The sequence below is a fragment of the Hyla sarda genome, chromosome 4, assembly GCF_029499605.1.
Source record: "Hyla sarda isolate aHylSar1 chromosome 4, aHylSar1.hap1, whole genome shotgun sequence".
Taxonomy (NCBI): Eukaryota; Metazoa; Chordata; class Amphibia; order Anura; family Hylidae; genus Hyla; species Hyla sarda.
The window spans coordinates 39,699,235-39,727,186 of NC_079192.1; the positions used below are offsets into that span (position 1 = coordinate 39,699,235).

General features: G+C 46.8%; 1 protein-coding gene across 3 annotated transcripts in view; it reads right to left on the minus strand.

Annotated features, from left to right (window-relative positions):
• The window catches only part of P2RY11 (purinergic receptor P2Y11), a 79,709-nt gene that overhangs the window by 22,485 nt on the left and 29,272 nt on the right, over positions 1-27,952 (minus strand). The window contains exon 2 of one of the 3 annotated variants that reach the window (XM_056570613.1): positions 3,059-3,267. The exons of 1 other annotated variant lie outside the window; for it this stretch is intronic. The gene's annotated coding sequence lies outside the window, so the exon portion shown is untranslated. Of the gene's footprint in view, positions 1-3,047; positions 3,268-27,952 lie in introns of all 3 variants that reach the window. One more of the 3 variants, XM_056570612.1, reaches the window with a different exon arrangement.

Consider the following 27,952-nt stretch of genomic DNA (forward strand, 5'->3'; position numbering starts at 1 on the left):
TCTACAACCCACACAAGTGGCTCAGGTAGTGCAGCTCATCCAGGATGGCACATCAATGTGAGCTGTGGCAAGAAGGTTTGCTGTTTCTGTCAGCGTAGTGTCCAGAGCATGGAGGTGCTACCAGGAGACAGGCCAGTACATCAGGAGAAATGGAGGAGGCCGTAGGAGGGCAACAACCCAGCAGCAGGACCGCTACCTCCGCCTTTGTGCAAGGAGGAGCAGGAGGAGCACTGCCAGAGCCCTGCAAAATGACCTCCAGCAGGCCACAAATGTGCATGTTTCCACTCAAACAGTCAGAAACAGACTCTATGAGGGTGGTATGAGGGCCCGACGTCCACAGGTGGGGGTTGTGCTTACACCCCAACACCATGCAGGACGTTTGGCATTTGCCAGAGAACACCAAGATTGACAAATTCTCCACTGGTGTCCTGTGCTCTTCACAGATGAAAACAGGTTCAAACTGAGCAAATGTGACAGATGTAACAGAATCTGGAGACGCCGTGGAGAATGTTCTGCTGCCTGCGCCATCCTCCATCATGACCGGTTTGGCGGTGGGTCAGTAGTGTGAGGTGGCATTTCTTTGGGGGGCCTGACTGCCATTAGGTACCAAGATGAGATCCTCAGACCTCATGTGAGACCATATGCTTGTGTGGTTGGCCCTGGGTTCCTCCTAATACAAGACAATGCTAGACCTCATGTGGCTGGAGTGTGTCAGCAGTTCCTGTAAGAGGAAGGCATTGATGCTATGGACTGGCCCGCCCGTTCCCCAGACCTGAATCCGATTGAGCACATCTGGGACATCATGTCTCGCTCCATCCACCAACACCACATTGCACCACAGACTGTCCAGGAGTTGTCATCAGGAGCATACCCAATAAGAATGCATCTTCCTTTATTCCTGTCTTTGTATTTAACAATTGCAATTAAAAACCTGCAATTACCCCCGCCAACAACGCAGTGTGAACAAAGGGTTACACACGTAATACCCATTTAGGCTTGAATTACAAATAACTTTTGTTTGGCCTATTTTATTTTTTTGTTTTGCCACTGTTCACTACCAATATGTTGTTTTTGTGGATTTTTCCTTTTTTTTTCTCTTTGTCATTTTTTACACCTGTGCGGCACAATACTGTGCTCCTGTCACATCTCAATTTTTTAAACAGCATGTAACTTTTTATAAATGGGGGCTGATATTTACAGAGTTAATGTGGAGTGCACCTGTCAGTCAGCCAGGTGCAGCTTTGACAAAACTATTCGCCTTGCACATTACACCCTCTGTATTCCCTGGAGTAAAATCTCATTGAGGGTCTATTCGCACGTACAGTATTCTGCGCAGATTCGATGCGCAGGATTTCAAGTTGTGTTCAGTCATTTAGTTTACATTGAAATCTGCAGCAGAAAATCCTGCGCATCAAATCCTCGCAGAATACTATACGTGTGAATAGACCGAGGCTAAATTTCCACTTGGTTTTGTTTTTTTACCTAAAAAAAAGACACAAGAACCTAACCTGCAACTTTACACTCCCATGATACAATTTTAGTGTTTTGTTTAGTTTTTTTTGCAAAAATACAGGATTTTAGCCTTGGCGTTTTTTTTTTTCCTTTGGCTTTTTTTTCACATTTTTTTTTCTTCACTTTTGTGATTTCTATTGAAGGAATGGGGAATGCTAAACCAACATGGCATTTTTCATGTAGTTTTTTCGTTACAATAGACTTCTATGGGAGACAAACGCCAATATTTTGTCTAAAAAAAATCATAGTCTCATAGTCTCAACGTGCTGCAATTTTGTAAAATAAAAACTAAGCAAAAAATAAATAAAGTGGAAACTGAGGCTCTGTTTCCGCTTGGATTTCTTTTCAAAAACGTCACAAAAGCATTTTCAGGCTTGTTTGTAGTTTTCCAAAATCGCAGCATGTTGAGACTATAGCGTTTTTTTTTTTTTTTTTTCCCAGAAACCTTGGCATTTCTCTCCCATAGAAGTCTTCTAAAGAAAAAAAAAGCCATAAAAACGTCATGTGGGTCTAGCATTGGGTTTTTGTCTACCGTTCCCCCCCCCCCCCCCATTTCTTTAAAAGAAATCCTTGAGTCACATAATGAAAGAATCACAAGACCTGGAAGCTCCACCCAGGGCTTATATGGGGGAGACTCTGGAGGGGTCCCATTGGTCACCCTGTAGGCCACGTGGTCACTGGTACCTTCCCTGGTTACAATCACATGACAATAATACTTAAAGGCATACAACAATATACTGTATGTACATTACACCATATAACATAAGCACTTAAGATGATACATAAGATGATACATAAGATGATACATAAGACACAAGTGCGGGGGGCAAAGGTCACTGACATGGAGTCTGCCTGACAGGACAGCAGTGGTGCAGGGGTTCAACTCCTGTACTTGGCCACCACATTATCATTAAAAACACCACAAAAACTGCATCTTGGGAGAGCAAAATAACAGGGCATTTTTTTTTCCTCTACCTGAAAAGTGTAAACATAGCCTTATGCCGGCAAAAGTCGCATCATAAATGAGGCGAACACTGTACGTCGGTAACATTTTTAATCAATTTGCCTGTTAATAAATGACCCCTCCTATAGAAGTCTATGGCAGGTAAAACACCCAAAATTTGATGAAGAAAAAAAAAGAACGCCATACCTCAACATACTGCGATTTTGGAAAACTGCCCTTGAGCCTAAAAACGCACAAAAAACCTTTATTCCCAACCTCAAAATCATTGGGTCTCCAGTGGTCTTGGGCTATCAAGGAATGCTGAGAGTTGTAGTTCTACAACCTGAGAGTCACAGAAGTTTTAGCGTTACTAAAGTTATACTGTTCTAATAGGGAATTGCATTCTAATACACCTATTTTCCAGAATCAAACTCGTTTCCCAGCCAGGGTGCCTCCAGCTGTTGCAAAACTATAATTCCCAGCATGCCCGGACAGCCGAAGGCTGTCCGGGCATACTGGGAGTTATAGTTTTGCAACAGCTGGATAGAGGGACCCTGGTTGGGAAACACTATGCCATACAGAGGTAACTTACTTGGGTCTTACGTTGTCTGTAGCAGAGCTGCGGGTTTGTTACAGTTGACACTTTCAGACTTCTTTACTGATCAAGTCACCACATTCAGTGTGTTAGTGAGTGCGATTCTTCTTCTCCTCCCCCTCACAGTACAGGCTGCTCTGTCTTTTCACCCTCCTCCTCCTCCTCTTCATCACCCTTCTCCTCCTCCTCCTCCACTGCTGTGTACATAAGGTCCCCCCTGCCAGATACAGGAATCAGCCCAGATAACTAATGGTCAATTATGGGAAGAATTTGGGATGAAAAAAAAAGTTATACACATAGAAGTTAATTAAAAAAATATATATAAAACATTAAAAAAACAAAAAACAAATAAATAGTCAATTATGGGAAGAATTTTGCGTAAAAAAGTTTATACACAAAGTAAATACATTTTAAAAATAAGTAAGTAAAAAAAGTTTAAAATATATTTAAATAAATGTAAAATATAAGTAAATAAAAAAAAGTAAAAAACTAATAAAACATAACAAAAAATTATGAACTAAATAGTCAATTATTGGAAGAATTTGGGGTGAAAAAGATTATACCTAAAGAAGAAAATAAATTTAAAAAAAAGCTAACAAAACATGAAAAAATAAATAAAGAAGTAAATAAATGTAAAAAAAAAGCTAACAAGTAAATAGAAAAAAGTCAAAAAAAAAGAAGTATAAAACTAATAAAACATAAAGAAATAATCTAAATAGTCAATTATGGGAAAAATTTGGGTGAAAAACTTAGAAAATAAATTTTAAAACAGCTAACAAAACATGAAAAATTAAATAGTCAATTATGGGAAGAATTTTGAGTGAATAAGTTTATACACAAAGAAGTAAATAAAAAAAAAAGTATAAAACTAATAAAACATGAAAAATATCAACTAAATAGTCAATTATGGGAAGGATTTTAGGTGAAAAAGTTTATACACAAAAAAGTAAATAAAATGAAAGAAAAAAAGGATGAAACTAATAAAACCTAAAAATTAAATAAATGAATTACGGTAATACATTTCTGGTGAAAATGTGTATGCACAAAGAAGTAAATAAAAAAAAAAGGATGAAACTAATAAAACCTAAAAAAATAAATTAATTAATACATTTTGGGTGAAAATGTGTTTGCACAAAGAAGTAAATAAAACATTATAAAACATTATAAAAAAAATAAAATAAAAAAAATTATATATATACACACACGCACACATTATATATATATATATATATATATATATATATATATATATATATATATGTATGTATATATCCATTTTAATTACTGCTTTATGGGCCATGAATTTACATCTGTTTCAGGGAAGGGATCTAACCTCTAAAGTTGGAGGTGTCAGACAAAACCATTGGCTGTTAGGGCATGCTGGGAGTTGTAGTTTTCATCAGCTGAGGGACACTGCTATAGATGATGTCAGGTTTCTCAGTAGATGTGAGTGTTAGGGAACCATACATAGAAATCTATAGGATCATATACGTGCCTCCATATTTGTAGCCATACAGATACAGAGTGCCTACAGGTCCTACAGAAAACCTAAAAGTTGCATAAAGTTAAATAAAGTTCCTACTCTTGCAGACCACGGCAGACATCTGCTCACAGCCAGGGACCACCAATGTGCGATCACCATGGCTGATCCTATTGTCCTCCCCCTCCCCTCCCCCAGATATGCGGTGCCAGGGTGGGCTCGCAGTCTAGGTCAAAATAAATGTGCATGTTAATGTGGAGATCAGGGGTCCAACATTTGGCTAGATCTATTTACTTCTATGTACAATGCATTCGAAAAGTCTTCAAACCCTTTACTTTTTTAACATTTTGTATACTGAGAATGTGAAATGAGCTTAGGAATGTTTTACTAATTTGTTACAAAGTTAAAATCTTATATTTCGCATGAACATAAAGTATTCATACTCTTTACTCAGGATTTAGTTGAAGCCCCTTTGGCAGTGATTCCGGCCTCCAGTCTTCTTGGGGATGAGGCCACACGGTTTACACACCTCGATTTGGGGATTTTCCTCCATTCTTCTCTGCAGATCCTCTCAGCTCTGTCAGGTTGGATGGAGAACGTCGGTAGAAGCCATTTTCAGGTCTCTCCAGAGATGTTCTTTTGGGTTCAGGCTCTTGCTGGGTCACTCAAGGACATTCACAGAGTTGTCCCTAAACCGCTCCTGTGTTGTCTTGGCCGTGTGCTTAAGGGCATTGCTTTGCTGGAAGGTGAACCCTCACCCCAGTCTGAGGCCAAGACAGCTCTGGATCAGGTATTTATTAAGAATATCTCTGTACTTGGCTCCATTTAGCTTTCACTCAACCCTGACCAGTTTCCCTGCCCCATCTGCCTAAAAACACCACCACAGCATGATGCTGCCCCCACCACGATCACTGTATAGATGGTATTGGGCAGGTGATGGACAGTCCCTGGTTTCCCCCAGACATGATCACAGTAGGGATGGTATTGGGCAGGTGATGGGCAGTGCCTGGTTTCCTCCTGACATGATGCTGCCCCCACCATGATCACTGTAGGGATGGTATTGGGCAGGTGATGGGCAGTGCCTGGTTTCCTCCAGACATGATGCTGCCCCCACCATGATCACTGTAGGGATGGTATTGGGCAAGTGATGGGCAGTGCCTGGTTTCCCCCGGACATGATGCTGCCCCCCACCATGATCACTGTATGGGTGGTATTGGGCAGGTAATGGGCAGTGCCTGGTTTCCTCCAGACATGATGCTGCCCCCCACCATGATCACTGTAGGGATGGTATTGGGCAGGTGATGGGCAGTGCCTGGTTTCCTCCAGACATGATGCTGCCCCCACCATGATCACTGTAGGGATGGTATTGGGCAGGTGATGGGCAGTGCCTGGTCTCCTCCAGACATGATGCTGCCCCCACCATGATCACTGTAGGGATGGTATTGGGCAGGTGATGGGCAGTGCCTGGTTTCCCCCGGACATGATGCTGCCCCCACCATGATCACTGTAGGGATAGTATTGGGCAGGTGATGGGCAGTGCCTGGTTTCCTCCAGACATGATGCTTCCCCCACCATGATCACTGTAGGGATGGTATTGGGCAGGTGATGGGCAGTGCCTGGTCTCCTCCAGACATGATGCTGCCCCCACCATGATCACTGTAGGGATGGTATTGGGCAGGTGATGGGCAGTGCCTGGTTTCCCCCGGACATGATGCTGCCCCCACCATGATCACTGTAGGGATGGTATTGGGCAGGTGATGGGCAGTGCCTGGTTTCCCCCGGACATGATGCTGCCCCCACCATGATCACTGTAGGGATGGTATTGGGCAGGTGATGGGCAGTGCCTGGTTTCCTCCAGACATGATGCTGCCTCCACCATGATCACTGTAGGGATGGTATTGGGCAGGTGATGGGCAGTGCCTGGTTTCCTCCAGACATGATGCTGCCCCCACCATGATCACTGTAGGGATGGCATTGGGCAGGGGATGGGCAGCGCCTGGTCTCCTCCAGACATGATGCTGCCCCCACCATGATCACTGTAGAGATGGTATTAGGCAGGTGATGGGCAGTGCCTGGTCTCCTCCAGACATGATGCTGCCCCCACCATGATCACTGCAGGGATGGTATTGGGCAGGTGATGGGCAGTGCCTGGTTTCCTCCAGACATGATGCTGCCCCCACCATGATCACTGTAGGGATGGTATTGGGCAGGTGATGGTCAGTACCTGGTTTCCTCCATACATGATGCTTCCCCCACCATGATCACTGTAGGGATGGTATTGGGCAGGTGATGAGCAGTGCCTGGTTTCCTCCAGACATGATGCTGCCCCCACCATGATCACTGTAGGGATGGTATTGGTCAGGTGATGGGCAGTGCCTGGTTTCCCCCAGACATGATGCTGCCCCCACCATGATCACTGTAGGGATGGTATTGGGCAGGAGATGGACAGTGCCTGGTTTCCCCCAGACATGATGCTGCCCCCACCATGATCACTGCAGGGATGGTATTGGGCAGGTGATGGGCAGTGCCTGGTTTCCTCCAGACATGATGCTGCCCCCACCATGATCACTGTAGGGATGGTATTGGGCAGGAGATGGGCAGTGCCTGGTTTCCCCCAGACATGATGCTGCCCCCACCATGATCACTGTAGGAATGGTATTGGGCAGGTGATGGGCAGTGCCTGGTTTCCTCCAGACATGATGCTGCCCCCACCATGATCACTGTAGGAATGATATTGGGCAGGTGATGGGCAGTGCCTGGTTTCCCCCAGACATAATGCTGCCCCCACCAGGATCACTGCAGGGATGGTATTGGGCAGGTGATGGGCAGTGCCTGGTTTCCCCCAGACATAATGCTGCCCCCACCAGGATCACTGCAGGGATGGTATTGTGCAGGTGAGGTGTCTGGTTTCCTGGTCACCTCTTACCAAGACCCTTCTCCCCCAATTACTTATTTTGGTGGGGTGACAGCTCTAAGAAGAGTCCTGGTTATTCCAAATGTCTTCCATTTAAGAATCATATACCATCAGGACTGTAGCACATTATACACTATACCCTCAGGACTGTAGCACATTATACACTATACCCTCAGGACTGGGGCACATTATACACTATACCTTCAGGACTGGGGCACATTACATCCTATACCCTCAGGACTGTAGCACATTATACACTATACCCTCAGGACTGTAGCACATTATACACTATACCCTCAGGACTGGGGCACATTACATCCTATACCCTCAGGACTGGGGCACATTACATCCTATACCCTCAGGACTGGGGCACATTACATCCTATACCCTCAGGACTGGGGCACATTATACACTATACCCTCAGAACTGTGGCACATTATACACTATACCCTCAGGACTGGGGCACATTATACACTATACCCTCAGAACTGTGGCACATTATACACTATACCCTCAGGACTGGGGCACATTATACACTATACCCTCAGGACTGGGGCACATTATACACTATACCCTCAGGACTGGGGCACATTATACACTATACCCTCAGGACTGGGGCACATTATACACTATACCCTCAGGACTGGGGCACATTATACACTATACCCTCAGGACTGGGGCACATTATACACTATACCCTCAGGACTGGGGCACATTATACACTATACCTTCAGGACTGGGGCACATTACATCCTATACCCTCAGGACTGGGGCACATTACATCCTATACCCTCAGGACTGGGGCACATTACATCCTATGCCCTCAGGACTGGGGCACATTACATCCTATACCCTCAGGACTGGGGCACATTACATCCTATACCCTCAGGACTGGGGCACATTACATCCTATGCCCTCAGGACTGGGGCACATTACATCCTATACCCTCAGGACTGGGGCACATTACATCCTATACCCTCAGGACTGGGGCACATTACATCCTATACCCTCAGGACTGGGGCACATTACATCCTATACCCTCAGGACTGGGGCACATTACATCCTATACCCTCAGGACTGGGGCACATTACATCATATACCCTCAGGACTGGGGCACATTACATCCTATACCCTCAGGACTGGGGCACATTATACACTATACTTTCAGGACTGGGGCACCTTACATCCTATACCCTCAGGACTGGGGCACATTACATCCTATACCCTCAGGACTGGGGCACATTACATCCTATACCCTCAGGACTGGGGCACATTACATCCTATACCCTCAGGACTGGGGCACATTATATACTAATCCCCAAGTATTTTAGCACATTATACACAATCCGCCACTTTCACCTCTTAATCCCAATTAGTTGCCTTAATTTGCATTAGAAAGTGACAAAGAACGGAATAGACAAAGTGCACAATATAGGTATAGGAAAGATATTGCCAGAATATCACCAGGGGGCTAAATTCCTCACATAATTCTCACTTTCGGTCCCTACCCCCCAGTGCTCAGTGTTTACATCCTTCATGTTACGGCTGCTTACTACAAACCAGATGTCTCTCACTATATTCTAGAGGAGGGGGCAGAAAAACAACATGGCTGACAGAACACAGATTGGTGTCACTATAATCGGTCCCTGATCCCAAAGTCCTGGGCTGGGGGAAACCAAGAAACACTAATACCAGTAAAATAAGAAATCACTGGTATAAAAGAATGCACCAAATAAAAACCCAAGTGTCTAATATAAATAGTGACACTTGAGTGTTTGACGTAAATAGTTACACGTGAGGGCTCCACAGAAATAGTGACACCAGAGTTTCCAACATAAATAGTAACACCATAGTATCGACATAAATAGTGATACCAGAGTGCCCCCATAAATTGTGGCACTGGAGTGTTCAACATAAATAGTTCTACATGGGTGCACCAGAGAGTGATAATGGAGGACCCAACATAAATAGTGACACCAATGTACCCCTCAAAAAAGGGACACCAAAGTGCCCAACATACATAGTGATACAAGAGTGCCCCAGAGAAATAGTGATTCCAGAGTGCCCCACATTTATAGTGACACCAGAGAAACTCTCATAAATAGTGACACCACATAAACCCTCATACATAGTAACACCAAAGTGCCCCGCATAAACAGTTATACCAGAGTGCCCCACATAAACAGTTATACCAGAGTGCCCCGCATAAACAGTTATACCAGAGTGCCCCACATAAACAGTTATACCAGAGTGCCCCGCATAAACAGTTATACCGGAGTGCCCCGCATAAACAGTTGTACCAGAATGCCCCGCATAAACAGTTGTACCAGAATGCCCCACATAAACAGTTATACTAGAGTGCCCCACATAAACAGTTATACCAGAGTGCCCCACATAAACAGTTATACCAGAGTGCCCCGCATAAACAGTTATACCAGAGTGCCCCACATAAACAGTTATACCAGAGTGCCCCACATAAACAGTTATACTAGAGTGCCCCACATAAACAGTTATACCAGAGTGCCCCACATAAACAGTTATACCAGAGTGCCCCGCATAAACAGTTATACCAGAGTGCCCCACATAAACAGTTATACCAGAGTGCCCCGCATAAACAGTTATACCAGAGTGCCCCGCATAAACAGTTATACCAGAGTGCCCCGCATAAACAGTTATACCAGAGTGCCCCGCATAAACAGTTGTACCAGAGTGCCCCACATAAACAGTTATACCAGAGTGCCCCACATAAACAGTTATACCAGAGTGCCCCACATAAACAGTTATACCAGAGTGCCCACATAAACAGTTATACCAGAGTGCCCCACATAAACAGTTATACCAGAGTGCCCCGCATAAACAGTTGTACCAGAGTGCCCCACATAAACAGTTATACCAGAGTGCCCCGCATAAACAGTTGTACCAGAGTGCCCCACATAAACAGTTATACCAGAGTGCCCCACATAAACAGTTATACCAGAGTGCCCCACATAAACAGTTATACCAGAGTGCCCACATAAACAGTTATACCAGAGTGCCCCACATAAACAGTTATACCAGAGTGCCCCACATAAACAGTTATACCAGAGTGCCCCACATAAACAGTTATACCAGAGTGCCCCACATAAACAGTTATACCGGAGTGCCCCACATAAACAGTTATACCAGAGTGCCCCACATAAACAGTTATACCAGAGTGCCCCGCATAAACAGTTATACCAGAGTGCCCCACATAAACAGTTATACCAGAGTGCCCCACATAAACAGTTATACCGGAGTGCCCCACATAAACAGTTATACCAGAGTGCCCCACATAAACAGTTATACCAGAGTGCCCCGCATAAACAGTTATACCAGAGTGCCCCGCATAAACAGTTGTACCAGAGTGCCCCGCATAAACAGTTGTACCAGAGTGCCCCACATAAACAGTTATACCAGAGTGCCCCACATAAACAGTTATACCAGAGTGCCCCACATAAACAGTTATACCAGAGTGCCCCGCATAAACAGTTATACCAGAGTGCCCCGCATAAACAGTTATACCAGAGTGCCCCGCATAAACAGTTGTACCATAGTGCCCCGCATAAACAGTTGTACCAGAGTGCCCCGCATAAACAGTTGTACCAGAGTGCCCCGCAGAAACAGTTGTACCATAGTGCCCCGCAGAAACAGATATACCAGAGTGCCCCGCATAAACAGTTGTACCAGAGTGCCCCGCATAAACAGTTGTACCAGAGTGCCCTGCATAAACAGTTGTACCAGAGTGCCCCGCATAAACAGTTGTACCAGTGTGCCCCGCAGAAACAGTTATACCAGAGTGCCCCGCATAAACAGTTATACCAGAGTGCCCCGCATAAACAGTTATACCAGGGTGCCCCGCATAAACAGTTATACCAGAGTGCCCCGCATAAACAGTTATACCAGAGTGTCCCGCATAAACAGTTATACCAGGGTGCCCCGCATAAACAGTTGTACCAGAGTGCCCCACATAAACAGTTATACCGGAGTGCCCCACATAAACAGTTATACCAGAGTGCCCCGCATAAACAGTTATACCAGGGTGCCCCGCATAAACAGCTATACCAGAGTGCCCCACATAAACAGTTATACCAGAGTGCCCCGCATAAACAGTTATACCGGAGTGCCCCGCATAAACAGTTATACCGGAGTGCCCCGCATAAACAGTTATACCGGAGTGCCCCGCATAAACAGTTATACCGGAGTGCCCCGCATAAACAGTTATACCGGAGTGCCCCGCATAAACAGTTATACCGGAGTGCCCCACATAAACAGTTATACCGGAGTGCCCCACATAAACAGTTATACCGGAGTGCCCCACATAAACAGTTATACCGGAGTGCCCCGCATAAACAGTTATACCGGAGTGCCCCGCATAAACAGTTATACCGGAGTGCCCCGCATAAACAGTTATACCGGAGTGCCCCGCATAAACAGTTATACCGGAGTGCCCCGCATAAACAGTTATACCGGAGTGCCCCACATAAACAGTTATACCAGAGTGCCCCGCATAAACAGTTATACCAGAGTGCCCCACATAAACAGTTATACCGGAGTGCCCCGCATAAACAGTTATACCGGAGTGCCCCGCATAAACAGTTATACCGGAGTGCCCCGCATAAACAGTTATACCGGAGTGCCCCACATAAACAGTTATACCAGAGTGCCCCGCATAAACAGTTATACCAGAGTGCCCCACATAAACAGTTATACCGGACTGCCCCACATAAACAGTTATACCAGAGTGCCCCGCATAAACAGTTATACCGGAGTGCCCCACATAAACAGTTATACCAGAGTGCCCCGCATAAACAGTTATACCGGAATGCCCCACAAAAATAGTAAGACCAGAGTGCTCCACATAAATAGTGACACCAGAACACCCCACAAAAAAGTAATACCAGAGTGCCCTACATAAATAGTGATACCAGAGTTCCTCAAATAAATAATGATACCAGAGTTCCCCACATAGTGACACCAGAGTGTTCCACATAAATAGTGATACTAGAGTACCCCACATAAATAGTGATACTAGAGTACCCCACATAAATAGTGATACTAGAGTACCCCACATAAATAGTGATACTAGAGTACCCCACATAAATAGTGATACTAGAGTACCCCACACAAATAGTAATACCAAAGTGCCCAACATAAATAGTGATACCACTGTTCCCCACATATATAGTGACACCAGGGAGACTCTCATAAATAGTGATACCAGAGCGACCCTCAGAAATAGTGATACCAGAGCGACCTTCAGAAATAGTGATACCAGAGCGCTTCACAAAATTAGTAACACCAGAGGGATCCACTTAAATAGTGATACCAGAGTGTCCCACATTTATAGAGATACTAGAGGGTCCCACATATATATAGTGACACCAGGGAGACTCTCATAAATAGTGACACCAGAGCGACCTTCATAAATAGTGATACCAGAGCGCTTCACAAAATTAGTAACACCAGAGGGATCCACTTAAATAGTGATACCAGAGTGTCCCACATATATAGTGATACTAGAGGGTCCCACATATATAGTGATACTAGAGGGTCCCACATATATAGTGATACTAGAGGGTCCCACATATATATAGTGATACTAGAGGGTCCCACATATATATAGTGATACTAGAGGGTCCCACATATATATAGTGATACTAGAGGGTCCCACATATATAGTGATACTAGAGGGTCCCACATATATAGTGATACTAGAGGGTCCCACATATATAGTGATACTAGAGGGTCCCACATATATATAGTGATACTAGAGGGTCCCACATATATATAGTGATACTAGAGGGTCCCACATATATATAGTGATACCAGAGTGTCCCACATATATAGTGATACTAGAGGGTCCCACATATATAGTGATACTAGAGGGTCCCACATATATAGTGATACTAGAGGGTCCCACATATATAGTGATACTAGAGGGTCCCACATATATAGTGATACTAGAGGGTCCCACATATATAGTGATACTAGAGGGTCCCACATATATATAGTGATACTAGAGGGTCCCACATATATATAGTGACACCAGGGAGACTCTCATAAATAGTGACACCAGAGTGACCCTCATAAATAGTGATACAAGAGTGCTTCACAAAATTAGTAACACCAGAGGGATCCACTTAAATAGTGATACCAGAGTGTCCCACATATATAGTGATACTAGAGGGTCCCACATATATAGTGATACTAGAGGGTCCCACATAAATAGTGATACCAGAATATCCCACATAAATAGTTATACCAGAATATCCCACATAAATAGTATACAGCAACATATAGATTGGCACGGCACTAGCAGGACTAAGGTAACGCTGTCAGTGATGGGGAGCTTCGGTGGAGTGCGTGTGTAACCCCGTAAAAGTGCCAATAATAGGAGGTGCAAAGTCCATATATAGAACGAAGTATGCAAATCAAGAGAACAAGACTGCAAAAAGCTTGAAGAAGCGCCGCTTCCGGCGTGAAACAGTCTGTCCTGGTGCACGTCCCCCGCCTCCCTCCATCCACCTGTGTTTGTTGCCTGATATGCTGCAATAAAGCTCCGTTGCCTATGGTGAGTGCAGTCTTGTTCTCTTGATTTGCCCACATAAATAGTGATGCCAAAGTTTCCTCATAAATAGTAATACCACAGTATCCAGCATAAATAGTAGATACCAGACTGTCCCCATGGACATCTGAGTGCCCCTTATGCCTGCAATGTTTTATTTACTCTGAGGAAGTCCAAAACTCTATGCTGCTTAAAGGGAACCTGTCATGTTAAAAATGAAGTTAAATCTGCAGGCAGCGTCCTATAGAGCAGGAGGAGCTGAGCAGACGGATATATAGTTTTGTGGGGGAAAGGATAACTTTCATTTCTACATGTACATTTCTACTCATTCTGGGTTAAGCAGTCATGTGGGTGGTCCTAATCTGCGATTGACAGGTCTCTCTATATGCACACGTACACATGACTAGGGGTGAGCGAATCAAATCTGACAAATCTGAATTTGTTTTACGAATTTCAGGAAAAATTTGATTCGCAACAAATGCGAATATCACCACAATTCGATCGCACAAATCGCCTCATTAAACTCCATTTAGTGCTTTTTTACAGCAGCGATTCACCTCAAGCCCAAATCCAGCCTAGAAGCACTGATAGGGAAGAGAGAGAGATTGAGAGAGAAAGTACAATTTTGGGTGTAGTACACAGCAAATGGTGTACCATTTTGTTCCTGTTAGAGTCCTAAGGCCTAGATACTGTGAAAGGCCAGCCAAATGTACACACCGGCTGGTGTTGTACACAAATACTGTTTTAAGCGTAGTGGAGCGTATTGTACTCCCCTCATATACGCACTATGTATGTCAGGCAGAGAAGTGCCAGGACATGCACAGAGGAGTGGTAGCGGCCTAAATTAATCAGGCAGAGGTCACAGCAGACTATGGGCGAGTGGCAGTAGGAATTGCAGCAAGAGGGCTGAGCACCCAGTATCAGCTAGCGGTCGTGTCTTGACTAGCAACCCATCTGCCGTCATTGATTGGTTAACATGGTCATCCACTTCATCACAAGTGACATCTGACACCCCCAGTCAACAGTCGGTGGGATCCACAGACACAACCCTCAGTTGGCATGGCCCAGGAGTAGTGCCTGTCCTCCCATTGCCTCTGTCCTATGCTGTTCCCTCTCCTAAAGAAGTATCTTATGCTGTGGGTTCAGCTCCACTATTTAGTGAGGATGAAATGGAAATAAGTTAGCAGCTACTACTACAGTCAAGGAGGGGAGGAGACATGTGCCACTTCCTCCACTAGGCGAGCAAGTAGTCATGAGAAGAGTGGCGTGGGAGGTGGTGTTGCGAGCATTCGGGCTCCTGAAGCAGACACTGTTGAGGAACCTAAGGAGGACATCAGTGACGTGAAGACACAACTCGATCATGATGATGAAGCCGATTGCACTTGGGAGCCGGGTGCAGAAAGGTCGTCATTCATCATCATCGGGAGAAGAGTGTTGCAGGTTGCCCGTGAGGCAGCAGCTGAGCCAGCAAGGTGGTAGCATGGTTGGCAGTCAGAATGGTGGCAAAAGTGGAAAGTCTGGAGCCAAATGAGCTCGGGGGAGACCACCTGCTTCAAGGCAGCCTACCTTCCCAGGAAGTAGTGAAACAGGGGTTCCTGGAGACGGCGCCAGTAGCAGTCAGCGCGGACTGTTGGTGGTGTTGAAAATCAGCTACTCGGCGGTGTGGCAGTTTTTTTTATAAAGCATCCGGAGGAGGTTAACATAGCCACATGCAAGATGTGTCAGCAGAAGGTGAAGCGTGGCCAGGGTCCCAATTTTGGCACCACGGCCCTGCGTCAACATATGCAGCGTCACCATAAAGCCGCCTGGGAGAACTGTAGCTCCGATGTGGTGGTCTAGACTGCTGCATCACCTGGTGGCACACCGCTCCCTGTTTCAGCCGGCCAACGCTCCACCACCTCAGCCCAAGGAAGCTGTGTGTCGTACCCTGTTTCTGTTGCTCCAGATGCTCTTGCTCCTCCTACTTTTAGTCAATCATTGCACCAGCAATCCATTGGCAAAGCCATGTCCAAGAGACAACAGTATGTGCCCACTCATCCAACGGTGCAGAAGCTGAATGTGCTCCTGTCCAAGTTGCTGGTGCTGCAGTCCCTCCCTTTTCAAGTGGTGGACTCTGCACCTTTCAGAGAACTGATGGCTTGTGCCGAGCCGAGGTGGAGAGTCCCAAGCCGTCATTTCTTTTCGAAGAAGGCAGTACCAGCCCTGCACAATTTTGTGGAAGAGAAGGTGGGCCAGTCCTTGAGCCTGTCGGTGTATACCAAAGTGCACGGCAGCGCCGACGTGTGGAGCTGTAACTACTTTCGCATTATTAATTCCCTTCTTGGCAAGTGTTACCCGCCCTAAAAAGGGTTTTTAGGTGGAAATAGAGATTGGTTCCTGTCTGGGGCCACCCTTTTTAGGGCGAGTAACACTTGCCAATAAGGGAATTAATAGTACGAGAGTAGGGCCTTACAGGGGAAGTGTATACCCCCACCTGTTACAATGGACCATACGTTGTTCCCTTCCACCTTTTGGTGGTCTTTGCATCACATCAATACTTGGTGGTGTAGGTAGCACATGGTGTTTTTTGCACACCTTTCCTTTGATTTCCAAAATTTGAGTACATATATTTTATCCTAAGAATATTATTAAAAGTTAAGTTTTACTTAATGCATATCCTTAATACTTACTTGTGCACACTAACACTTTTACAAAAGAGACTGTTTTCTTCTGCCTACCTGCCTCAGCTACTATTCTGATCCTGCCACCCGCCTGATGCCACACATCTGATGCCAAGTTCTCCTTTTTTCACCCAACTTCGTCACCGGGTACTGGTATTGCCACCCACCGCCTCACTCTGTTACCGGGTCACTTTCAGGACTCCTGATGCTGTTGATGCCACCTCCAGGCTGTCTCATGCTGCCACCATATGTTCTCCTCATGCTGATGCCAGCTCCAGGCTGTCTCATTCTGCCACCATATGTTCTCCTCATGCTGCTGCCACCTCCAGGCTGTCTCATTCTGCAACTATATGTCTCCTCATGCTGCTGCCACCTCCATGCTGGGTCGTTCAGGCACTATATGGTCTCTTCAAGCTGCCGCCACCTCCAGGCTGTGTCACTGTACCGCCATGTGGTCTCCTCATGCAGCTGGCACATTAAATAAAACTTTTTAGGTTCATCTATTTGAAATCTTCAATTTAAATGTTAAAAAAATATATTTAATCTTTTCAATTGTGAGGCCCTATGGTCTCATCAGGCTGTTGCCACCTCCAGGCTGGGTCATTCAACCACTATATGGTCTCCTCATGCTGCCGCCACCTCCATGCTGTGTCATTCAGCCACTATATGGTGTCCTCATTCAGCCACTTTATATTCTCCTCATACTGATGCCACCTGCAGGCTCTGTCATTGTGCCGCTCTGCAGCAGTGATTCTAATAGCGATGACTCTAATCTGGATGTCATTCTGAATAACAGTATTATTTCACTAACACAGCACACTCCCTATGCGTGTTACAGCAAGTCAAAGTGTTCTACACCCCATTGAGGCTCTCTGTAGGCCAGAAATAGCCATTTTTTTACAGATTCGCTGCAAATAAATTTGTTCCGAACCAAATTTTTTCAGAAAATTCGTCGAATCGGCCGCATTGAATTTTTCAAAAAATTCGCTCATTTCTAGACATGACTACAAAGCCCGAAATGAGCTGAGGTTTACATGAAAAAATTACGGAACTATATATATCAATCTGCTTAGCTCCTCTTGCTCTATAACCTGATGCCAGAAGATTTGACTACAATTTCAACATGACAGGTTCCCTTTAAGTTTATATTATTATACCTTTACGTTTTTTCTTTTTTATACAAAGCTACTTGCCTTCATACAGCCACAGAGCTCTGCTTTCACTATCTGGTTAGAGTTAGTGGAGTGACACACTTATCAATCTAAACAAAATGCTTGGGTTCGAAAAATGACCCAAACGTAGTCACTAGCCACTGAAATGAACAGGGCTTGGATACGTTGGCATGTTATCTGGACAGTCCCCCCACCTATCCATTCCTCGGAATCACAAATCGTCATGTAAACAAAGCTGTCACGATGCCGGCTGGCAGGAGGTGGATCCTCTGTGCCAGAGAGGGATTGGCGTGGACCGTGCTAGTGGACCGGTTCTAAGTTACTACTGGTGTTCACCAGAGCCCGCCGCAAAGCGGGATGGTCTTGCTGCGGCGGTCTTGCTTTTCCAGACAGAAGGCTGACTACGAAAGCCACCTTAGACCTTTCAGTAGGAAACTGGTCCGACATCATCTCCAAGTGCAGGGAACATTGTGAAAGAAAGCCACGGCAAAACTTAGAGTCCCCATCAAATTTATCCGGCAAGGATAGTCGTAGGCCTGAAGCGGCCACTCGCTGCGGAGGAGATGATTGCTGAAGCTGTGGTAGTAGCTGCTGTAGCATCCCGGTCAGTTGAGACAGCTGGTGGCCTTGTTGCGCTATCTGTTGTGACTGCTGGGCGACCACCGTGGTGAGGTCGGCGACAACTGGCAGAGGTACTTCAGCGGGATCCATGGCCGGATCTACTGTCACGATGCCGGCTGGCAGGAGGTGGATCCTCTGTGCCAGAGAGGGATTGGCGTGGACCGTGCTAGTGGACCGGTTCTAAGTTACTACTGGTGTTCACCAGAGCCCGCCGCAAAGCGGGATGGTCTTGCTGCGGCGGTAGTAACCAGGTCGTATCCACTAGCAACGGCTCAACCTCTCTGACTGCTGAAGATAGGCGCGGTACAAGGGAGTAGACAAAAGCAAGGTCGGACGTAGCAGAAGGTCGGGGCAGGCAGCAAGGATCGTAGTCAGGGGCAACGGCAGGAGGTCTGGAACACAGGCTAGGAACACACAAGGGAACGCTTTCACAAGGCACAAGGGCAACAAGATCCGGCGAGGGAGTGCAGGGGAAGTGAGGTATACATAGGGAGTGCACAGGTGAAGACACTAATTGGAACCACTGCGCCAATCAGTGGCGCAGTGGCCCTTTAAATCGCAGAGACCCGGCGCGCGCGTGCCCTAGGGAGCGGGGCCGCGCGCGCCGGGACAGGACCGAGGGAGAGCGAGTCAGGTACGGAAGCCGGGATGCGCATCGCGAGCGGGCGCCACCCGCATCGCGAATCGCATCCCGGCTGGAGGCGGTATCGCAGCGCACCCGGTCAGTGGATCTGACCGGGGCGCTGCCGTAGCGAGGATGTTGCGAGCGCTCCGGGGAGGAGCGGGGACCCGGAGCGCTCGGCGTAACAGTACCCCCCCCCTTGGGTCTCCCCCTCTTCTTAGAGCCTGAGAACCTGAGGACCAGACTTTTATCTAGGATATTGTCCTCAGGTTCCCAGGATCTCTCTTCAGGGCCACAGCCCTCCCAGTCCACTAAAAAAAAAGTTTTTCCTCTGACCTTTTTGGAGGCCAGTATCTCCTTTACGGGGAAGATGTCTGAAGAACCGGAGACAGGAGTAGGAGAAATAAGTTTGGGAGAGAAACGGTTGATGACGAGTGGTTTAAGAAGAGAGACATGAAAGGCATTAGGAATACGAAGAGAAGGAGGAAGAAGAAGTTTGTAAGAGACAGGATTAATTTGGCACAAGATTTTGAAAGGACCAAGATAGCGTGGTCCCAATTTGTAGCTGGGAACACGGAAGCGGACATATTTAGCGGAGAGCCATACCTTGTCTCCGGGAGAAAAAATGGGGGGAGCTCTTCTTTTTTTATCAGCAAACTTCTTCATGCGTGATGAAGCCTGTAAGAGAGAATTTTGGGTCTCTTTCCATATGGTGGAAAGATCACGAGTTATTTCATCCACAGCGGGCAAACCAGAGGGCAAGGGAGTAGGGAGGGGGGGAAGAGGGTGACGGCCGTACACCACGAAAAATGGGGATTTGGAAGAAGATTCAGAGACTCTGAAGTTGTACGAGAATTCGGCCCATGGAAGAAAATCTGCCCAGTCATCCTGGCGGGAGGAAACAAAATGCCGTAAATAATCACCCAGGACCTGGTTAATTCTTTCTACTTGCCCATTGGATTGAGGATGATAAGCAGAAGAAAAGTTTAATTTAATCTTGAGTTGTTTACAGAGAGCCCTCCAGAATTTTGACACGAATTGGACGCCTCTATCCGAGACGATCTGCGTGGGCAACCCGTGAAGACGAAAAATGTGTACAAAAAATTGTTTTGCCAACTGAGGCGCTGAAGGAAGACCAGGAAGAGGAATAAAATGTGCCATCTTGGAAAATCGATCAACGACCACCCAAACAACAGTGTTGCCACGGGATGGGGGTAAGTCTGTAATAAAGTCCATACCAATCAGAGACCAAGGCTGTTCGGGGACAGGCAGAGGATGAAGAAGACCAGCAGGCTTCTGGCGAGGAGTCTTATCCCGGGCACAGACAGTACAGGCCCGCACAAAATCAACAACATCCGTTTCCAGAGTCGGCCACCAATAGAAACGAGAGATGAGTTGCAAGGATTTCTTGATGCCCGCATGGCCTGCGAGATGGGAGGAGTGACCCCATTTGAGGATTCCGAGGCGTTGGCGTGGAGAAACGAAGGTCTTCCCTGGAGGAGTTTGCCTGATGGAGGCTGGAGAAGTGGAGATCAGGCAGTCAGGAGGAATGATGTGTTGCGGAGAGAGCTCTACTTCCGAGGCATCCGAGGAACGAGAGAGAGCATCGGCCCTAATGTTCTTATCAGCAGGGCGAAAGTGAATTTCAAAATTAAACCGGGCAAAGAACAGAGACCACCTGGCCTGGCGAGGGTTCAGCCGTTGGGCAGACTGAAGATAGGAGAGATTCTTGTGATCGGTGTAAATAATAACTGGAAATTTTGATCCCTCCAGCAGATGCCTCCATTCCTCAAGTGCTAATTTAATGGCCAGTAGCTCTCGATCCCCGATGGAGTAGTTCCTCTCCGCCGGAGAGAAGGTCCTAGAAAAAAACCCACAAGTAACAGCATGCCCAGAAGAATTTTTTTGTAGAAGAACCGCTCCAGCTCCTACTGAGGAGGCATCAACCTCCAATAGGAAGGGTTTAGATGGGTCAGGTCTGGAGAGCACGGGAGCAGAAGAAAAGGCAGACTTGAGCTGTTTAAAGGCGTCTTCCGCTTGAGGAGGCCATGACTTAGGATTGGCGTTCTTCTTGGTTAAAGCCACGATAGGAGCCACAATGGTGGAAAAATGTGGAATAAATTGTCTGTAATAATTGGCGAACCCCAAAAAACGTTGGATAGCACGGAGTCCGGAGGGGCGTGGCCAATCTAAGACGGCAGAGAGTTTGTCTGGGTCCATTTGTAGTCCCTGGCCAGAGACCAAGTATCCTAGGAAAGGAAGAGATTGACATTCAAACAGACATTTCTCCATTTTGGCATAAAGTTGATTGTCTCTAAGTCTCTGAAGAACCATGCGAACATGCTGGCGGTGTTCTTCTAGGTTGGCAGAAAAAATCAGAATATCGTCCAGATACACAACAACACAGGAATATAAGAGATCACGAAAAATTTCATTAACAAAGTCTTGGAAGACGGCAGGGGCGTTGCACAGGCCAAAGGGCATGACCAGATACTCAAAGTGTCCATCTCTAGTGTTAAATGCCGTTTTCCATTCGTCCCCCTCCCTGATGCGGATGAGATTATAAGCACCTCTTAAGTCCAGTTTGGTAAAGATGTGGGCACCTTGGAGGCGATCAAAGAGTTCAGAGATAAGAGGAAGAGGGTAGCGGTTCTTTACCGTGATTTTATTAAGTCCGCGGTAGTCAATGCAAGGACGTAGGGAGCCATCTTTTTTGGACACAAAGAAAAATCCAGCTCCGGCAGGAGAGGAGGATTTGCGGATAAACCCCTTTTTTAAATTTTCCTGGATGTACTCAGACATGGCAAGAGTCTCTGGGGCGGACAGAGGATAAATTCTGCCCCGGGGTGGAGTAGTGCCCGGGAGGAGGTCAATAGGACAGTCATAAGGCCTGTGAGGAGGTAGAGTCTCAGCTTGTTTCTTGCAAAATACGTCAGCATAGTCCATATAGACCTTAGGGAGACCGGTTACAGGGGGAACCACAGGGTCACGGCAGGGAGTACTGGGAACCGGTTTAAGGCAGTCCTTGAAACAAGAGGTACCCCAGCTCTTGATCTCCCCTGTGGACCAATCCAGGGTTGGGGAATGGCGTTGAAGCCACGGTAGTCCAAGGAGAATTTCGGAAGTGCAATTGGGGAGGACCAAAAACTCAATTTTTTCATGATGAGGTCCGATGCACATTAGGAGGGGCTCCGTGCGGTAACGTATGGTACAGTCCAATCTTTCATTGTTAACACAATTGATGTAGAGGGGTCTGGCGAGACTGGTTACCGGGATGTTGAACCTGTTGATGAGAGAGGCCAAAATAAAGTTTCCTGCAGATCCGGAATCCAAGAAGGCCATAGTAGAGAAGGAGAAGGTAGATGCAGATATCCGCACAGGCACAGTAAGACGTGGAGAAGCAGAGTTGACATCAAGGACTGTCTCACCTTTGTGCGGAGTCAGCGTGCGTCTTTCCAGGCAGGGAGGACGGATAGGACAATCCTTCAGGAAGTGTTCGGTACCGGCACAGTACAGGCAGAGATTCTCCATGCGGCGTCGTGTCCTCTCTTGAGGTGTCAGGCGAGACCGGTCGACTTGCATAGCCTCCACGGCGGGAGGCACAGGAACGGATTGCAGAGGACCAGAGGAGAGAGGAGCCGGGGAGAAAAAACGCCTCGTGCGAACAAAGTCCATATCCTGGCGGAGCTCCTGACGCCTTTCGGAAAAACGCATGTCAATGCGAGTGGCAAGATGAATGAGTTCATGTAGATTAGCAGGAATTTCTCGTGCGGCCAGAACATCTTTAATGTTGCTGGATAGGCCTTTTTTAAAGGTCGCGCAGAGGGCCTCATTATTCCAGGATAGTTCAGAAGCAAGAGTACGGAATTGTATGGCGTACTCGCCAACGGAAGAATTACCCTGGACCAGGTTCAGCAGGGCAGTCTCAGCAGAAGAGGCTCGGGCAGGTTCCTCAAAGACACTTCGAATTTCCGAGAAGAAGGAGTGTACAGAGGCAGTGACGGGGTCATTGCGGTCCCAGAGCGGTGTGGCCCATGACAGAGCTTTTCCAGACAGAAGGCTGACTACGAAAGCCACCTTAGACCTTTCAGTAGGAAACTGGTCCGACATCATCTCCAAGTGCAGGGAACATTGTGAAAGAAAGCCACGGCAAAACTTAGAGTCCCCATCAAATTTATCCGGCAAGGATAGTCGTAGGCCTGAAGCGGCCACTCGCTGCGGAGGAGATGATTGCTGAAGCTGTGGTAGTAGCTGCTGTAGCATCCCGGTCAGTTGAGACAGCTGGTGGCCTTGTTGCGCTATCTGTTGTGACTGCTGGGCGACCACCGTGGTGAGGTCGGCGACAACTGGCAGAGGTACTTCAGCGGGATCCATGGCCGGATCTACTGTCACGATGCCGGCTGGCAGGAGGTGGATCCTCTGTGCCAGAGAGGGATTGGCGTGGACCGTGCTAGTGGACCGGTTCTAAGTTACTACTGGTGTTCACCAGAGCCCGCCGCAAAGCGGGATGGTCTTGCTGCGGCGGTAGTAACCAGGTCGTATCCACTAGCAACGGCTCAACCTCTCTGACTGCTGAAGATAGGCGCGGTACAAGGGAGTAGACAAAAGCAAGGTCGGACGTAGCAGAAGGTCGGGGCAGGCAGCAAGGATCGTAGTCAGGGGCAACGGCAGGAGGTCTGGAACACAGGCTAGGAACACACAAGGGAACGCTTTCACAAGGCACAAGGGCAACAAGATCCGGCGAGGGAGTGCAGGGGAAGTGAGGTATACATAGGGAGTGTACAGGTGAAGACACTAATTGGAACCACTGCGCCAATCAGTGGCGCAGTGGCCCTTTAAATCGCAGAGACCCGGCGCGCGCGCGCCCTAGGGAGCGGGGCCGCGCGCGCCGGGACAGGACCGAGGGAGAGCGAGTCAGGTACGGAAGCCGGGATGCGCATCGCGAGCGGGCGCCACCCGCATCGCGAATCGCATCCCGGCTGGAGGCGGTATCGCAGCGCACCCGGTCAGTGGATCTGACCGGGGCGCTGCCGTAGCGAGGATGTTGCGAGCGCTCCGGGGAGGAGCGGGGACCCGGAGCGCTCGGCGTAACAAAAGCCTTAGTAAGAAAGTCAGACCAATGGATCCTTCACAGTTGTACACCCCTGTGCACTCAGAGTACTAAACAGAGACACATTATAGTAATAACAGATATGGTAAGAGCAGCTCGTTGAGGATTTGTAGCCATCAACAAATTTTATTCTTCCTATATTTATCATCTTGTACATGTTACTTTTTACTGTTTTTGGCAAATGGAACTTCCCTTTAAATGTCTTTTTACAAGAGGAAATTAGACTGGGGGGAGATTCATCAAAATTAAGGGGAAATCGTGTCTGTGTCCCTTCAGGGCTGGAGCTCGGACCAGCTATGTCATGAATTCTCACTACACCCTGGATAGGAACTTCATGTTTATTCATAATCCTGGTATTATGCCTTCTGTGTACTTTTTGTACCAGGTTCTTGAAGTTATTTAAACATGTACGTTATATAATATCAAATGTTTGGCATCGACCACATCCTAAACCTACAACCTATGAGAATGGCTTCACTAAAAATATTTACATAGAGACAGTGAAATTCTATTAGGTATCATGTTATCTGGAAAACCTGATCTTATAAAAACTATTAGATGAGGAAATACCTAAGATTAAAAACAAATCTATAATAGAAGGCAGGTATATTGAAAGTAATGGACCCCTGGGTGTTGTAGGGTCAGGGCCCATTATATTTTACTGCTATGAATTTCCACCTTAAAGGGACATTACATCCAAGGTTTTGTGCCCCCCCCCCCCCCCCATTTAACCCCGAATGGATGCAAGGAGTACATTTTCGTCTTACACCCTCTTCAAAGCTGGTAAGTAAAGGCTTCTGCCAGCAGTCAGGACTTGCTGTTAATGCCAGACAACATCAATTATGCTGATGACCGGAATTAACCCTTTAGGTTCCATGTTCAAAGTCAATCCTGGGATCTAAAAGTGGGAAATACTGGTGTCAATTGATTGGGACCTCTGGAGGACTGATTGGGACCTCCACCATGCAATCTTGGGGTCCCATCAGCTGAAATTGTGGCCGGAGGTTGCTCACCTGCCTTCAAGCCACTCAGTGATCCTAAGCCTGGCGCTGAAAAGCGCTGATAGCACTGTTTAATGCTATTCTATGTGTTTGCAATGGAAAGACTGCAGGTAACATTTCCCCATGGGACAAAAAATTGTGAAGAAAATTATTTTTAAAAAAGCTCCCCCCACCACCATAAAAGTTTTAATCTCCCCGCCCCCTTAGCCTTGAGGACCCTTAATGTTGGTCGGCCTTGAAGACTGGTGCAAAGCTAAAGAGCAGCCAATGCAAAGGGTAGTGAATAGAAGAAATATGTCACAAAATTGTGGTGATGAGTATGGGATTTTATTTATAGCTAAAACAGGTAATAATATTGTTATCTGCTGTATGTTATAACCTGGTCATAAAGAGGGAGAAAAGAAATAACTAAAGAAGATGGTAACAAATAATAGAGCTAACAATAAAGGATGAAGATGAGGAAGATAACAACTGAGGAGGGTGATGAGTAAAGAACCAGGATGGTAACTGGAGATGAGGAGGATAACAATGGAGGAGGGCGGTGAGTAAAAAACCAGGATGGTAACTGGAGATGAGGAGGATAACAATGGAGGAGGGTGGTGAGTAAAGAACCAGGATGGTGACAGGAGATGAAGAGGATAATAATGGGGGAGGGAGGTGAGTAAAGAACCAGGATGGTAACTGGAGATGAGGAGGATAATAATGGAGGAGGGCGGTGAGTAAAGAACCAGGATGGTGACAGGAGATGAGGAGGATAATAATGGAGGAGGGCGGTGAGTAAAGAACCAGGATGGTGACAGGAGATGAAGAGGATAATAATGGGGGAGGGAGGTGAGTAAAGAACCAGGATGGTGGCAAAGGGAGGTGAGTAAAGAACCAGGATGGTGGCAAGAGATAAGGAGGATAACAATGGAGGAGGGTGGTGAGTAAAGAACCAGGATGGTGGCAGGAGATGAGAAGGATAACAATGGAGGAGGGAGGTGAGTAAAGAACCAGGGTGGGGCAGGAGATGAGAAGGATAACAATGGAGGAGGGAGGTGAGTAAAGAACCAGGATGGTGACAAGAAATGAGGAGCATAACAATGGAGGAGGGTGGTGAGTAAATAACCAGGATGGTGACAGGAGATGAGAAGGATAACAATGGAGGAGAGTGGGGAGTAAATAACCAGGATGGTGACAGGAGATGAGGAGGATAACAATGGAGGAGAGTGGGGAGTAAATAACCAGGATGGTGGCAGGAGATGTGGAGGATAACAATGGAGGAGGTTGGTGAGTAAAGAACCAGGATGGTGGCAGGAGATGAGGAGGATAACAGAGTAAAGAACCAGGATGATAACTGGTGATGAGGAGGATAACAATAGAGGTGGGTGGTGAGTAAAGAACTAGGATGGTGGCAGGAGATGAGGAGGATAACAATGGAGGAGAGTGGTGGGTAAAGAGCCAGGATGATAACAATGGATAACAATGGAGAACGGTGGTGAGTAAAGAATATAATACAGGAATTTGACCTAATGCTGCCGTAATTGCCCGCTGGCCCCTGTTTTGCACAGGTAGGTTTAGCGCTAGGTCCCGTGCCATTTGAGAAACCTTGGCGTAGGTGTGCAGGCTCTGGTGTGTCCTTCATATGAGGATACACTGGCGAATGTCTCAATTTTAACATCAGTGTTGAGGGATAGCCAATGTCACTGTCTACATCTACCACAGTAGTGCACCTAAATTTCTGTATTGTATTATTCTAATTGTTATACATCCACACCGTTTATCTGGTGTAGGATTCTATTGTGGCACTTGTAGTCCGCTGCAGGCATCCTCCATTGTATGCATTTTTATGCTGGGGATCGCCCCTAGCAACGGACTACAAGGACAGGATCTGATCCCCCAGTATAAATGCACAACCGCATTTGGGGTTGAGCACCTCCAGCCATTTGAGACCACGTTTTTTGTTGTTGGTGAGTAAAGAACCAGGATGGTAACAGGAGATGAGAAGGATAACAACTGAGGAGGGTGGTGAGTAAAGAACCAGGATGGTGGGAGGAGATGAGGAGGATAACAATGGAGGAGGGTGGTGGGTAAAGAACCAGGATGGTGACAAGAAATGAGGAGGATAATAATGGAGGAGGGTGGTGAGTAAAGAGCCAGGATGGTGGCAGGAGATGAGGAGGATAACAATGGAGGAGGGTGGTGGGTAAAAAACACAGATGGTGGCAGGAGATGAGAAGGATAACAATGGAGGAGGGTTGTGAGTAAAGAACCAGGATGGTGACAAGAAATGAGGAGGATAATAATGGAGGAGGGTGGTGAGTAAAGAACCAGGATGGTGGCAGGAGATGAGGAGGATAACAGAGTAAAGAACCAGGATGATAACTGGTGATGAGGAGGATAACAATAGAGGTGGGTGGAGAGTAAAGAACTAGGATGGTGGCAGGAGATGAGGAGGATAACAATGGAGGAGAGTGGTGGGTAAAGAGCCAGGATGATAACTGGAGGTGAGGAGGATAACACTGGATGAGGGTGGTGAGTAAAGAGCCAGGATGATAACTAGAGATGATGAGGATAATAATGGAGGAGGGCGGTGAGTAAAGAACCAGGATGGTGACAGGAAATAAGGAGGATAACAATAGAGGAGGGTGGTGAGTAAAGAACCAAGATGATAACTGGAGATAAGGAGGATAACAATGGAGGAGGGATGTGAGTAAAGAACCAGGATGGTGGAAGGAGATGAGGAGGATAATAATGGAG